The following is a 15,438-nucleotide window of genomic DNA, read 5'->3' as shown; positions in this document are numbered from 1 at the left end:
CATAAAATGTGGACTTGTGTGACTGAGGTCTGAATCGGAGAATGCTGGCAAAATCTGTGTGGTGCTTTTTTTATGACTTCATGAACAGGGTGTAATTTTAAGAGTGAATAACACCACTTAAAGTTAGTTGGTGTTGCTTAAAGCCAAGTGCTGCTGGAATGTCAGGAACTTTGTGCTCAAACTAACAATGAATGTCAGGCCATGGAACTTGCAGCTAGCTGCAAGCCACAACTGAATGTGAGCAAAATCAGGCATGCTGTTATTCAGATTCAGATGCGGAACTAGCTGAATGAAAAGAACATCTTACCCACCAGCTTTCCAGTCATGCACACACAACAATTGGAAGGTGAAACCATGGGTTTCATTTCAAGAATTAGTCTCAGTTAGTTATTGAAGATTTCTATGCATGTTATTTACTGCATGTTGTTCAGTCCTCCAAAGCCAATGATTCACTACAAACTTTTTTTTGTTAGGGCATAAACATATCGCAAATTTGCTTCATTATGAGAATCAGAATCAGGTTGAATATCACTGGCATATGTTGTGAAATTTGTTGTTTTACAGCAGTTGCACATTGCAATACATAAACTATAAATTACAATAAGAAATATATATATTTGTATACAAGATAAGTAGTGCTAAGTACTACTTTACTATTTATTGAGAGTAGATCTCTCTAGCCTATCCACCATTGAATAAGATCATCAGATCATGGCTGACCTAATCTCAGCCTCTACTCTAGATTTTCAAATTCATCGGATCTATTCAATTCCATTGGAGAGAAAGTACAGTATCTTATCAGAGTATACCATGTCAAGCACTTAAGGATGTTTCAATGAGTTTTTTGATTCTCTTTAGAAAAAATTTTCATTTATCAAAATTTCAATGAATAAAAGCCCAAACTCTAAGGCTCAAACTCTACTGTAAGAAAACCTTTTCATCTCAGAAATCAACTAGGTAAACCTCTGAACTTCTACCTTCACCACTGTAAGTGTAATACTTAAATATATTAATAAAATAGTATAATTAGATGACAATGGAGATGTAAATATGTTAAGAAAGTATTTCCAAGATGTTTCTTTCCACAGTGTGTTCTATGAAGCTAAGATTAATTTAAAGCCTCATGGTGAAGGTGTCCCAGGTCACTGTCCCAGGAAAGAGATGAATGAGTTCAAAACTGAACTTTAAAGTTCAAGAAGAGCTTGAAAGTAGAGCTTGCTAAAGTGAACTGGTAAATTAGGTTTAGATGCAGTAACAGACACTTAAGGCAATTTTTCAGAATAGATGCATTTGAACAAGAAGAAAAAATTCCATAGAGAAGATCCACCATCTGTGGTTAACTGAAACAAATCTACAGATACTATGAAACATAATGTTTTCAAAAAAGGTGGCAGGTACAGCCTTCTAAATAAAGTTATAGCCTTAGAGGCTGGATCTGCACAAGGTGGTCTGCAGCCAGAACAGGACATTAAGTTCACCTTGCACAGTACTGTTGTAATTGTATGTATTGCACTGTCCTCTGCCACACAAAAAAACAAATTTCATGACGTGAGTGATGATAAACCTGATTCTGATGTGGGTCTGTATTGTGGACAGAGTGGGAAGGGGGCAGGGACAGGGGAAAGAGGGGAATCATAACACTGTCAAACATTGGAAGAGAATTAGGCCATTCAGCCTATTGAGCCTGCTCTGCCATTTCTTCATGACTAATCCATTTCTCTCAACCCTATTCTCCTGCCTTCTCCCCATCAACTTTCATGCCCTGCCTGTCAAAAATCTATCCTCCGCCTGGCCTCCACAGCTGTCTGTGGCAATGATTTCCACAGGTTCACCATCCTCTGGCTCAAGAAATTCTTCCTCATCTCTGTTCTAAGTGGATATCCCTCTACTCTGAGGCTGTTTCCTCTGGTCCTGGACTCCCCCACTAAAGGAAACATCTCTCCACATCCACTCTATCAAGGCCTTTCAATATTCGACAGATTTCAATGAGATTTATCCCCCCCCCCCCATCATCTAAATTCTTGGGAGTACAGTCTAGGAGCCAACAAATGCTCCTCATGTGATTAGCCTTTCACTCAAGAAATCATTTTCATGAAGCTCCTTTGAACCTTGTCTGATGTCAGCACATCCTTTCTTAGATAAGGGGCACAAAATTGCTCAGAGTTACAGAATACACGTGGACTAAGATCTTAACTGTCCTGTGCTATCACCAGTGGGATCATCAGTTGATCTGCCACCTGTCTTCAGGAGTTTCGGCCCGCTTATGATCAAGACTCTTTCAAGGTGGTGGGCCAGCAGTGCTAAAGCACCACCTCCCACTGGTGAGCTTAAAAACTTGGCATCTGCCTCTATCAGAGTTGTTGGTGGCTTCCATCCAACAGATAGTCTGCTCTTCAGATGTCTATGCAACTACTGAAGGGTTTGCAAAATATGTATACACTGTCTGACTATCTGCCCCTCTGGACATACTTGGTCCATACCCATGCTGATCCTTTCTCTGCTGCCTCAGCTACAGCCCTGCCGGTTGACTTGATCTCTCTTCTAGTGAAGCCAAGGTCACGCAGCCACCTCTGGAGAGTGAACGCAATAAACCCACGGCAGCCTACTTCGAATGGATAGCATGAGACCTTCCACCTTCTGTCTCTGCACTCTGATCTTAATTCTGCATACTTGGTTAACTTGCGCTCATGGGCTTCATCGATGTTGTCTTCCCAGGGGACTGTGAGTTCACCAATAACCATTTCTCTACTGGTGTCAGACCATGCGATTATATCTGGACACAATGTTGTGAAAGCTATTTGCTCTGGGAAACTGCCTTTCCCGTCCAGGTCAGCCTTGACACACCAATCATTGGCTGAAGAAAGTATGCTTGATCGTGAGCCTGTGCTGTACACCCTTGACTTGGAGCCTTCTTTCACAGATGATTTGCGATGTCCTGTGCAGCATGGGGCATGAGATAAGTTTGAAATTGTGAGACAATATTCCCAAGTAAAGCCTCACCAGTCCCTTATAAATCCTCAACATTACGTTCTTGTTTTTCTATCCTAGTCCTCTTGCAATGAATGCTAACATTGCATTTGCCTTGCTCACCACTGACTCAACCTGCAAGTTCGCCTTTAAGGAATCCTGCACAAGTATTCCTAAGTCCCTTTCACCTCGGGTTTTTTAATTTTCTCTGTTTAGAAAACAGCCTACCTTTTTATTCCTTTTACCATAACACATGTTCATGCTTCCCGACACTGCATTCAATCTGACAATGCTTTGCCCATTCTCCTAATCTGTCGAGGTCCTTCTGCAGCCTCCCTGCTTCCTCACCACTACCTTCCCCTCCACCTACTTTCATACTGTCTGCAAACTTACCTACCGAGACTTCCTGTACATTCCCAAACCAAAAGCCATGGATGAACCAGGAGGTACGTCGTCTGCTGAAGGCTAGATCCGTGGCATTCAAGTCCGGTGACCCAGGTCTGTACCAGAAAACCAGGTATGATTTGTGGAGGGCTATTTCAAGGGCGAAGAGACAATTTCAAACGAGGTTGGAGGCAACATCGGATGTACAACAACTCTGGCAGGGTCTGCAAGACATTATTTCTTACAAAGCGAAACCCAACAGCATGAATGGCAGTGATGCTTCACTACCAGATGAACTCAATGCCTTCTATGCTTGCTTTGAAAGGAAGAATATAATTACAGCTGTGAAGGTATCTGCTGCACCTGATGACTCTGTGATCTCTGTCTCAGAGACTGATGTTAGTCTGTCTTTAAAGAGAGTGAACCTTCACAAGGTGGAAGGTCCCGGTGGAGGACCTGGTAAGGCTCTAAAAACCTATGCCAACCAACTGGCAGGAGTATTCAAGGACATTTTCAACCTCTCACTACTACGGGCGGAATTTCCCACTTGCTTCAAAAAGGCAACAATTATACCAGTGCCTAAGAAGAATAATGTGTGTTGCCTTAATGACTATTGCCCAGTAGCACTCACATCTACAGTGATGAAATGCTTTAAGAGGTTGGTCATGACTAGACTGAACTCCTGCCTCAGCAAGGACCTGGACCCATTGTAATTTGCTTATCGTCACAATATGTCAATGGCAGATGCAATTTCAATGGCTCTTCACATGGCTTTAGACCATCTGGACAACACAAAAACCTATGTCAGGATGTTGTTCATTGACTATAGCTCAGCATTTAATACCATTGTTCCCACAATCCTGATTGAAAAGTTACAGAACCTGGGCCTCTGTACTTCCCATGGCAATTGGATCCTCAACTTCCTAACCATAAAATCACAATCTGTGCGGATTGATGATAACATCTCCTCCTCGCTGATGATCAACACTGGTGCACCTCAGGGGTGTGTGCTTAGCCCACTGCTCTATTCCATCTATAACCATGACTGTGTGGCTAGGGATAGCTCAAATACCATCTATAAATTTGCTGATGATACAACTATTGTTGGTAGAAACTCAGATGGTGATGAGATATGCCAACTAGTGGAGTGGTGTTACAGCAACAATCTGGCACTCAACATCAGTAAGATGAAAAAGCTGATTGTGGACTTCAGGAAGGGTAAAACGAAGGAACACATACCAATCCTCATAGGGGGATCTGAAGTGGAGAGAGTGAGCAGTTTCAAGTTCCTGGGTGTCAAGATCTCTGAGGATCTAATCTAGTCCCAACATATTGATGCAGTTATAAAGAAGGCAAAACAGCAACAATACTTTAGGAGTTTGAAGAGATTTTTTATATCAACAAATGCATTCAAAACTTTCTATAGATGTACGTTGGAGAGCATTCTGACAGACTGCATCACTGTCTGGTGTGGGGGGGGGGGGCGGGGGAGCTACTGCACAGAACTAAAACAAGCTGCAGAGGGTTGTAAATTTAATCAGCTCCATCTTGGGTACTAGCCTACAAAGTACCCAGGACATCTTCAAGGAGCAGTGTCTCAGAAAGGCGGCATCCGTTATTAAGGACCTCCAGCACCCAGGGCATGCCCTTTTCTCACTGTTACCATCAGGTAGGTGATACAGAAGCCTGAAGGCACACACTCAGCAGTTCAGGAACAGCTTCTTCCCCTCTGCTATATAATTCCTAAATGGACACTACCTCACTTTTTTAATATATATTTCCGTTTTTGCATGATCTGTAATCTATTCGATATACGTATACTGTAATTGATTTACTTTTTTTTCTATATTATGTATTGCATTGAACTGCTACTTCTAAGTTAACAAATTTCATGACATATTCTGGGGATTATAAATCCGATTCTGACAGCCACAAATCCACTGGTTCTGTTATCCAAATCAAAGAAGCAGTCCCAACACCAACCTCTGTGAAACACCACTAGTTATCAGCAGCCAATCAGAAAGGGCTTCTTTTATTCCCATTCCTTGCCTCCAGCCAATCAGGCAATGCTATATCCATGCTGACATCTTTCATGTAAAACCATGGGCTCTTGTTAAGCAGCCTCATATGGCACCTTGTCAAAGGCTGTCTGGAAATCCAAGTATACAACATCCACCTAAATGATTGATTAGCTTCCTAATAATCATGCTTGAGAAAAGAGGGAAGGGAGAGGGGTAAGAGTAAGAAGCACCAGAGAGACATTCTGTAATGATTAATAAACAAATTGTTTGGAATCAAATTACCTTGCCTGCTGTCTCAGGGTGGGGTGTGCCTGCATCTGTGTCAACCCTGCCTCTGACAATCCTTCTCTGCCATCTGGTCCACACCCTTGCCATTCCCAAAACCCCTTTACAAACAAACCCACTCTCTCTCTTCCCCCCCACCCCTATGTTGACAAATACGGTACTGTGGAAAAGTCTTTAGCACTCTAGCTATGAATATGTGCCTTGGACTTCTGCACACAACTATACACCAGATGGTGAAATTAGCTACATGTCCCAATATGGTGTTTTGCGAAGAGGGCTTCAGATGGAGTTAGGTGTGGGAGAGAAGGATGAAGATTGTAACAGGGCTGGGAGATTATAGGCAGAGGCAATGGAGGGGTCAAGATCAGAATCAGGTTTATTACCACCGGCATGCGTCGTGAAATTTATTAACTTAGCAGCAGCAGTTCAATGCCATACATAATCTGGCAGAGAGAGAAAAAAATAATAAATAAATTACAATATGTGTACATTGAATCGTGCAAAGAAATAGAAATAATATATATTGAAAAAATGAGGTAGTATTCAAGGATTCAATGTCCATTTAGGAATCGGATGGCAGAGGGGAAGAAGCTGTTCCTGAATTGCTGAGTATGTGCCTTCAGGCTTCTGTACCTCCTTCCTGATCATCATCATCATCATCAGGTGCCATGCCCAGTTTAAGCTTTGACTGCCGTGGCCCACACACTCCTGTTTCGGGTCAAGTGGATCAATTCATTGGTATTCATTTCCAGTTCGCTGGCTGCTGTCTCCATCATCATTTCTCTTTGTCTTTGTCTTCCTCTTGCTTTCTTCCCTTCAATCTTTCCCAAAATTACCATGCACTCCTCTTTCTTCATCACATGTCCAATGAAGTTATGTTGCCTTTTCATGATCTCATACATTATTTCTCTTTTTGTGTTTGCTCTGTTCATGACATCCTCGTTAGATATTCGTTTTGTCCATGATATTCTTTGCATCCTCCTCAAAAACCACATCTCTGCTGCTATAATTCGTTTCCTCTTGTTACTAGATATTGTCCAACATTCTGAGCCATATAACATAACTGGATAAACGTAACATTTCAGTACTCTGAGGCGGGTTGTCATGCCTAGTTTAGTATTGGTCAGTATACTCTTCATTCTCTTAAAAGTGTCTTTTGCCATCCCTATTCTTCTTCTATCCATGTCGCACCTGCCATCTGATGTCACCCAGCTTCCTAAGTAGCAAAAGTTCTGTACTTGTTTTATGTCTTCCCCATTTATTCTCAGCCTGCAAATAGGATTCTCTTCTTTTTGGATATCACCATACATTCTGTCTTTTTGCAATTTATAGATAGACCCATTTTTGCACTTTCTTCAACAATTATATCAATTAAGTTTTGTAGTTTTTCCTCTGTACTTGTAATTAACACAGTGTCATCTGCATATCTGAAATTATTGATGTTTTCACCTCCAATTTTGATTCCCAAGATCTCTTATTTTTTGTAATATTGTTTCACTGTACGCATTAAACAAATCAGGGGAGAAAACACACCCTTATCTAACACCTCTCTTGATTTTCATAGACTGACTCACTTCTCCATCTATTCTTACAGCAGCAGTTTGTTCCCAGTACAGATTTCTGATTAGGCGGAGGTCTTTCAAATCTAGATCTAGAGTTTTCTGTAATATTTAAAATAACTTATTGTGCTTCACTTTATCAAATGCTTTTGTGTAGTCGATAAAACAAACAAATCTTTTTGCACTTGAATAGCTCATTCTGATAGTATCCTTAACATCAATATTACGTTTCTTGTACCTTTGTCTTTCACAAAACCACATTGTTTTCTACCTATTTCAGCTTGTATCTTACTTTTAGCTCTTGTCATCAAAATTCTTAGAAGTATCTTAGTGATATGACTCATTAAACTAATGGTCCTATGTAATTCACATTCTATTGCTCCAGGTTTCTCAGGATGAGTGATAAATACTGAGTTTTCCATCTCTTCTGGTATTATTCCAGTCTCATAAATGTCATTGATTAAATCAGTAACTTTTTCAATTCCATAATCTTCAAGGGCGATAATTTGTTCTATTACTAATTCATCAGGACCTGCTGCCTTTCCTTTCTTCATCTTATTTATTGTATTGCAAACTTCAGATGTTAAAATACTCAATGTTTTTCTTAATTTCTGTTTTTTTGCCTCAATCATCTTCAAACAATTCCTGAATATACTCAGTCCACCTGTTCATAATCTCATCTTTTCCCATGATAATGGTACCATCCTTTGCTTTCAGACATCCACCTGAAGAACAGAGGAGCTTTTTACCAGTGATATTCTTGATTTGTTGATGTAACCTTTTTGGATCAGTAATAGGGATTCTTTCTATTTGCTCACATTCCTGGTTTAACCATTCTTCTTTGGCTTTTTGACATAAGCTTTTAACTTTTGTATCTAAGGACTTATATTCTATAGGATTAGCTTTCTTCCGTCTCCTTTCTTCCATTAGATTTTTGATTTCATCTGTCATCCATTTATTCTTTGTGCTTTTTTCTTTTTTAGGAATCACTGACTTTGCTGATTATACCAAGGCATCCTTTAGAGAGTCAAGTTTCATTTCTACATGATTGCTGTCATCTTCAATAGATTCTATTTCTAGACTTTGAAATCTATCCTTACTTCAATTGTAAATTTTTGTCTTAAGTTTTCTTCTTTAATTAATTGCAAGTAATCAAAGGATTGTTCAGGTTTTTGCTTCTTTAGTTTTTAAGTTTTACTTTTACATGACGTACCACTGGGTTATAGTCTCTATTACAGTCTGCACCTGGATTTGTTTTGCATTGAGTCACTGAGTTTCTAAATCTTTGGTTTATAGTAATAAAGTCAATTTGATTTCTAGTGTTATCACCTGGACTTTTCCAGGTCCACAAGCGTCTTGGATGGTTTTTAAAGTAGGTGTTCATAATGACCTGATTATTCATCTTGCACCATTCTACCCATTTCTCACCTCTTTCATTTCTTTCCCCTTATCCAAATTTTCCTATGGTATTTCCATCAGCACCTTGTCCTACTTGAGCATTTAGATCTCCCATGACAATAACAATATCTTGAGATTTGCATCCATTCTTTTCTTGTTCAAGCTCTTCACAGAATTTATCTATATCCTCATTTGTTCCATCTGGTGTTGGTGCATATACCTGTATAATTACTAAATCAAATGGTTGTCCTCTGAATCTAACAAGGAGCACTCTTTCTGATATTGCCCAATATCCTAAAACACTTTTTACCATGTTTTCATCCATAAGAATTCCTACTCCACTAGTATGGGACATTCCACAAGAATAAATTAGCGTTTTATTTCTATTCTGACATGTTCCAGCACCTATCCAACGAACTTCGTTAATTCTCATGATGTTAATCTTTAGTCTTTCCATTTCATTTATCACATTGTCCAATATTCCTGCTTGATATGGGGTTCTTACATTCCAAGTGGCAATAATTTTCTTTTGTATTACTTGAATTTTATGAGCAGTAGCTTGATGACGGTCGGGGATCCCCTGCTGACCAGAATCAACCCTACCGAGCGAAGCATCTTCAGAATTGTCTTGAAGATCCTCTTGACGCTGTTGTTGTGTGATACATTTTCTGAGTTTGACCATAGTTTTCTTAGCAAATAGATTCTAGGAAACCTAGTATAGAAACATAGAAAATAGGTGCAGGAGTAGGCCGTTCAGCCCTTCGAGCCTGCACCGCCATTCAGTATCTAGCAACGGTAGTTTGGTATTGCATACCGTTGGGCGAACTAAAGAAATCGCCATTTCTCTTCCCAAATGTTCATCCGCCTATACTATAGCCATTGACATTTGAGGTCCTAGCTCATCCACCTTCTCCATCATAAGTTCAGTTACTGAACCTGCCAGATCTGCCGTTGGCCTTCGCTCATATTCTGAGCAGGAGCCGTTGCAGGTGCTACCGTTCTGGGTCAGAGTGGCCCTGGGAGCAATGAATGACTAAGGGTTAACTCCACTTTCTCCAGAGATCTGAAAGTCCTCAATTAGAGCCTCATCACCGGTTGCAGTTTAGAGTCATACCCAGGACAATACCTGATGGTAACAGTGAGAAAAGGGCATGCCCTGGGTGCTGGAGGTCCTTAATAATGGACTCTGCCTTTCTGAGGCACCGCTCCTTGAAGATGCCTTGGGTACTTTGTAGGATAGTACCCAAGATGGAGCTGACTAGATTTACAACCCTCTGCAGCTTCTTTTGGTCCTGTGCAGTAACCCGCGCCCCCCCCCCGCCCAATACCAGACAGTGATGCAGCCTGTCGGAATGCTCTCCATGTACAGCTATATAAGTTTTTGAGTGTATTTGTTGATGTAACAAATTTCTCCCTGAAGTCCACGATCAGCTTTTTCATCTTACTGATGTTGAGTGCCAGGTTGTTGCTGCAACACCACTCCACCAGTTGGCATATCTCACTCCTGTACACCCTCTCGTCACCACCTGAGATTCTACCAACAATAGTTATATCACCAGCAAATTTATAGATGGTACTTGAGCTACACCTGGCCACACAGTCATGGGTATAGAGATAGTTGAGGAGTGGGCTAAGCACACACCCCTGAGGTGTAACAGTGTTGATTGTCAGTGAGGAGAAGATGTTATCACCAATCCGCACAGATTGTGGTCTTCTGGTTAGAAAGTCGATGATCCAATTGCAGATTATGGAATAAGATTTTTTAAAAAGGGAGGAAGAGCATGGAACCAAATATGGGAGGAATGGTGAGCAGTTAAGAACAATGGGAGGAGGGGATAGGGGACACAGATGTCTCACTCCATCTGCCAATCACCCTTCCTCACCTGGATCCACCTATCACTTGCCAGCTCCTACCTCACCTCTCTCCCACGCCTTCGTCTCTTTATGCTGGCTATCACCCCTTCACTCATTCAGTCCAAATGAAAGGTGTCAGCTGTTAATTTCCTTCCACTGATTCTGCCCGACCTGCTATGTTCCTCCAACAGCTAGTTTTTGCTCCAGATTCCAACATCTGCACTCTCTTGGATTTCAAATGCATACACGTCGAGTTCTGGATCATATGTGAATTAGGAGTTCTGTGCAATCTATTCTGAAGTGCTTCAGCTTTTCTTGGAGTGTTCCTTGGGGTCAAGGGTAACCTGTTTCCACCTATGTCTTTGGATTCTACTCTAACTGGGGAAATCAATATGACCTTAAATGGTACTGAAGGGGGCAGGTGCAGGCGCAAGCTGGTTGTTTGGGATGGTATACAGTCCTTTTGTAAATGGCTTCCATCTGTAAAGGCTGGGTGGATTCTTGGACGTTTGAGCCAGAGATAGTTTTAACATTGTTGTCATATTTCTCACTATTTCTTGATTTCTTTCCACCTATCATCTGTTCTTGGGTTATGACTCCTGTTGAACCTCAGCCTCTGTGTAGCTGTTGATGTATTTTTTCAGATAGATAGATACTTTATTGATCCCAAAGGAAATGTCAGTGTCACAGTAGCAATACAAGTGCACAGGTATACAAATATTAGAAGAGAAGTAAGAAAGAATAAAAAAGTTACCTTAAAAATAAGAGGTACAAGATTTACAAGTCAAAGACTACAAAATTTATAAGTTCACACTGATAAAATGGTAGGTCAAGATGTACCATAATATTATACAGTAATGGGTGCACATTCACATCATCCAGATAGGAAGTGATGGTAGTATTGCACGGGGTGTCTGCGATAGCTGGGTGTGGTAAACTGAACTTAAATAGAGCTCTGGTAAGCAAAGGTTAATAACAGTATAGTAAGAGGGGGTCATCACCTCCCCAGCTATAGGTTGACTCATAGAGCCGAATGGCTGAGGGTAAGAATGACCTCATATAGGGCTCTTTGGAGCAGCGCAGTTGTCTTAGTCTATTACTAAAAGTGCTCCTCTGTTCAGTCATGAGAAACATAGTCCAGTATTGCCAGGATTTTCTGGAGTGCCCTTTGTTCTACCACAACCTCCAGTGTGTCCAGTTTGCCCCCTATAACAGAGCCAGCCTTTCTAATCAGTTGCATCACCCGTGTTGTTGCCATTGCCCCAGCGCACCACTGCATAGACGATTGTACTGGCGACAACAGACGGGTAGAACATGTGAGGGAGAGGCCTGCGTACACCAAAGAAACCTCAGTCTCCTCAGAAAGTAGAGGTGACTCTGGACCCTCTTGTACACAGTCTCTGTGTTGGTGCTCCACTCACGTCTGTCGTCCAGGTGCCCCCCCAGGTACTTATAGGTTCTCATCACATCCACATCCTCACCATCAATAGTAACAGGGAACAGTGTAGCCTTTGTCATCTTAAAGCATCACCATCTCCCTTGTCTTGCTGATGTTGAGCTGCAGATGATTTAGCTTACATCATTCAACAAAGTCCTCCACCAGGACCCTGTATTCATCCTCCTGCCCTCCTTTTATACACCCAACTATTGCTGAGTCATCAGAGAATTTCTGAAGATGACAGGATTCAGTGTTGTATCTAAAGTCCAAGGTATACAGGGTAAACAGGAAGGGAGCCAATACCGTCCCCTGTGGGGCCCCAGTGTTGCTTACAGTCATGCCTGACAAACAGCTCTGAAGCCACACAAACTGCAGCCTGCCAGTTAGGTAGCCCAATATCCAAGATACAATGGAAGTGCCAGCCTGCATTGAATGGAGCTTTTCCCCCAACAATGGGGGCTGTATGGTATTGAAAGCACTTAAGAAATCAAAAAGCATGATTGTCACAGTACTGCCCTGCTTATCCAAATGAGAGTAGGCTGTGTTCAGCAGGCAGATGACAGCATTGTTGACTCCAGTGTGCTCCTTGTAGGCAAACAGCAGGGGGTCGAGGGCTGATCTGGCCAGGGGTCAGAAGTGAGCCAGGACCAGCCTCTCTAACGTCTTCATGATGTGTGAGGTCAGGACTACTGGACAGTAGGCTGCTTTAGTCAGTCCAAGAACACCAGACTTTCTAAGTCTATTATGCCATTAAGACATAGAACCTAAGAGCAGAATTAGGCTACTTGGACCATCGAGTCTGCCATCTGATCATAGCTGATTTTCCCTATTCTCCTGCCTTCTCGTCATCTTTGATATTGTTACTAATAAAGAAAACCTATCAACTTATGCTTTAAATATACCCAATGACTTGGCCTCTATGAATGTCTTTGGCAATAAATTCTATGGATTCACCACCCTCTGACTATAGAAATTCCTCCTCCTCTTTGTTCTAAAGGGATGTCATTCTATTCTGAGGCTGTGGCCTTTAGTTGTAGACTCTGCCACTGTTGGAAACGTCCTCTCTGCGTCCACTCTATCTGGGCCTTTAAATAGGTTTCATAGAGATGCCCCTCAGTCTTCTAAACTCCAGCAAGTAGAGGCCCAGATCCAAACTCCCCTGATTAGTCCTTAATCCCCCAACTAATGAAGTCCAATACAGTACACCATACGCTTTCTTAAGCACCCTATCAACTTGTGCGGCAACTTTGAGGATGTGGACCCCAAGATTCCTTTCTGTTCTTTCACACTGCTAAGAATCCTGCCATTAATCTTTACACTGCCTCCAATTTTGACCTTCCAAAGTGTATCCCTCCATACTTTACTAGATTGAATTCCATCTGCCACTTCTCAGCCCAGCTCTCTATCCTGTAAGTGCCCTATTCTAACCAATGACAACCTTCTACAATATCACCAACCTTTGTGCCATCTGCAAACTTACAAAGAACCCTTCCACTTTCTCGTCCAAATCATTTATAAAAATCACAGAGAACAGTGTCCCAGAACAGATCCCTACAGCATACCCCTCGGCACTAGCTTCCAGGCAGTATTTGCTCTATCTACTACCACCCACCACCTCCTATGGACAAGCCAATACCTAATGCACAAGCCCACCTGACCTTCTGAATTAGCCTACCATGGACACCTGTTCAAAATTTATGCTCCCAAGTCCTTGCCTAATAACATCAGTATTCACCCTCCCCCAAGTAAATATGCTATCTAATGCAAGGCTATGGTAAATAGTCAGGGAGTTGTGGTCACCGTCCCTGACTCTCTCTGACAGAGGGATCTGACACCTGACCAGTTTCATTGCCTAGTACCGGATCCAGTATGGCTTCTCCTCTAGTCAGCATGTCTACATACTGGTCAGCAATCCTTCCTGGACACACCTAATAAATTTTGCCCCATCTAAACCTCTTGCACTAAGGAGGTGCCAATCAACACTAAGGAAGTTAAAGTCATCCACGACAATAACCCCATTAGTTTTGTATCTATTCTACATCTTCCTCCCCCCATCAATCCGCTCCTCCCTGCTGCTGTTGAGGGGTCTACAGAATACTTGCAATAGAGTGTTTGCTCCCTTCTGGTTTCTGACTTCCACCTACACTGACACACCAGATGATCCCTCCATGGCATCCACCTTTTCTGCAGCTGTGATAATGTCCCTGATCAGCAATGCCACTCCCCACCTCTTTTACCTGCCTCACTGCCCCTTTTGAAACATCTAAACCTCAGATCATCCAGCAGCCATTCCTGGCCTTGTGACAGCAAGGTCTCTGTGATGTTCCATAGACTGACCCATGCTCTAAGTGCATCGCCCTTGTTCCTAATTAAAATAGGCACATTTCAACCCATCCAACTGACTGTATTTATGTTCTATCCACTGCTCGTCCATCATCGGTCTCTCTGCACATTGCATCTATACCCCAACTGGTCCATCCTCTGACCTATCAAGTTGATTCACATATCCCTGTTAAACAAGTTTAAACACTCCCCAACAAGAATATTGGTCCTCCTCAAGTTCAGGTGCAACCTATCCTTTTTTGTACAGGTCACACCTTTAATCCTTTCCTTAGCTATGTCTGTGTTAGCTGCACCAGCTTAATCGTTTCCCATTTTAGTTGGCCATTGGATTTTTTTATTTGTATTCATTTACAGAATGTGGGCATCGCCAACTAAGCCAGCATTTACTGCCCATCCCTAGTTGCCCTTGAGAAGGTGGTGATGAGCTGCCTTGTTGAACCGCTGCAGTCCCTGAGACGTAGGTACACCCACAGTGCTGTTAAGGAGGGCAACCATGATTTTGACCCAGTGACAATGAAGGAACGGCGATATATTTTTCCAAATCAGGATGGTGAGTGACCTGGAGGGGAATTTCCAAGTGGTGGTGTTCTCAGGCATCTGTTGTTCTTGTCCTTCGAGATGATTGTGGCAATGGGTCTGGAAGGTGCTGCCATAGGAACTTCGGTGTGTTGTTGCAGTGCACCTTTGGATGTGTAATAATCTGCTGACTTGGAATCAGTGGGATCTATTGGCACAGATTTTTAAGGATGTGCAGTTTGTCATAGCCCCTATTTTATGAAATAGTTCAGGCTGCAGTCCTATCCCCAGCTATGATTAAAATTGACACCTGCATCTAATAAATATTTTAACAAACTTGAACTAATCCAATATCCACAACAAAGGTATTCATTTTAGTAAGTTTTAGTAGGTGAATTTCAATCAACTCACCACATCCTATGTACTTGTAGCAATTTTTCCAAGTACTGAATGCAAAACTTATCCAGCATTCAAGCTTTACAACTTCATCTGTGGCTGAAGAGCACTTTGAGGGCAGTTCTTGCCAATCACACACAACAGTATCTTTGAGATGTCATGGTTTTGAAATACGTAGTGGGCAGCAGATTAAAACACTTAAAAGTCATTAAAGCCATTGTTCCAAAATTTGCAAAAAGGTAGAAATAAATGATAAATAGAGAAACACTGTACATAG

The sequence above is a fragment of the Mobula birostris genome, chromosome 7 (genome assembly GCF_030028105.1).
Source record: "Mobula birostris isolate sMobBir1 chromosome 7, sMobBir1.hap1, whole genome shotgun sequence".
Taxonomy (NCBI): Eukaryota; Metazoa; Chordata; class Chondrichthyes; order Myliobatiformes; family Myliobatidae; genus Mobula; species Mobula birostris.
The sequence above is the reverse complement of the archived record's forward strand: the minus strand, read 5'-3'. Positions refer to the sequence as shown.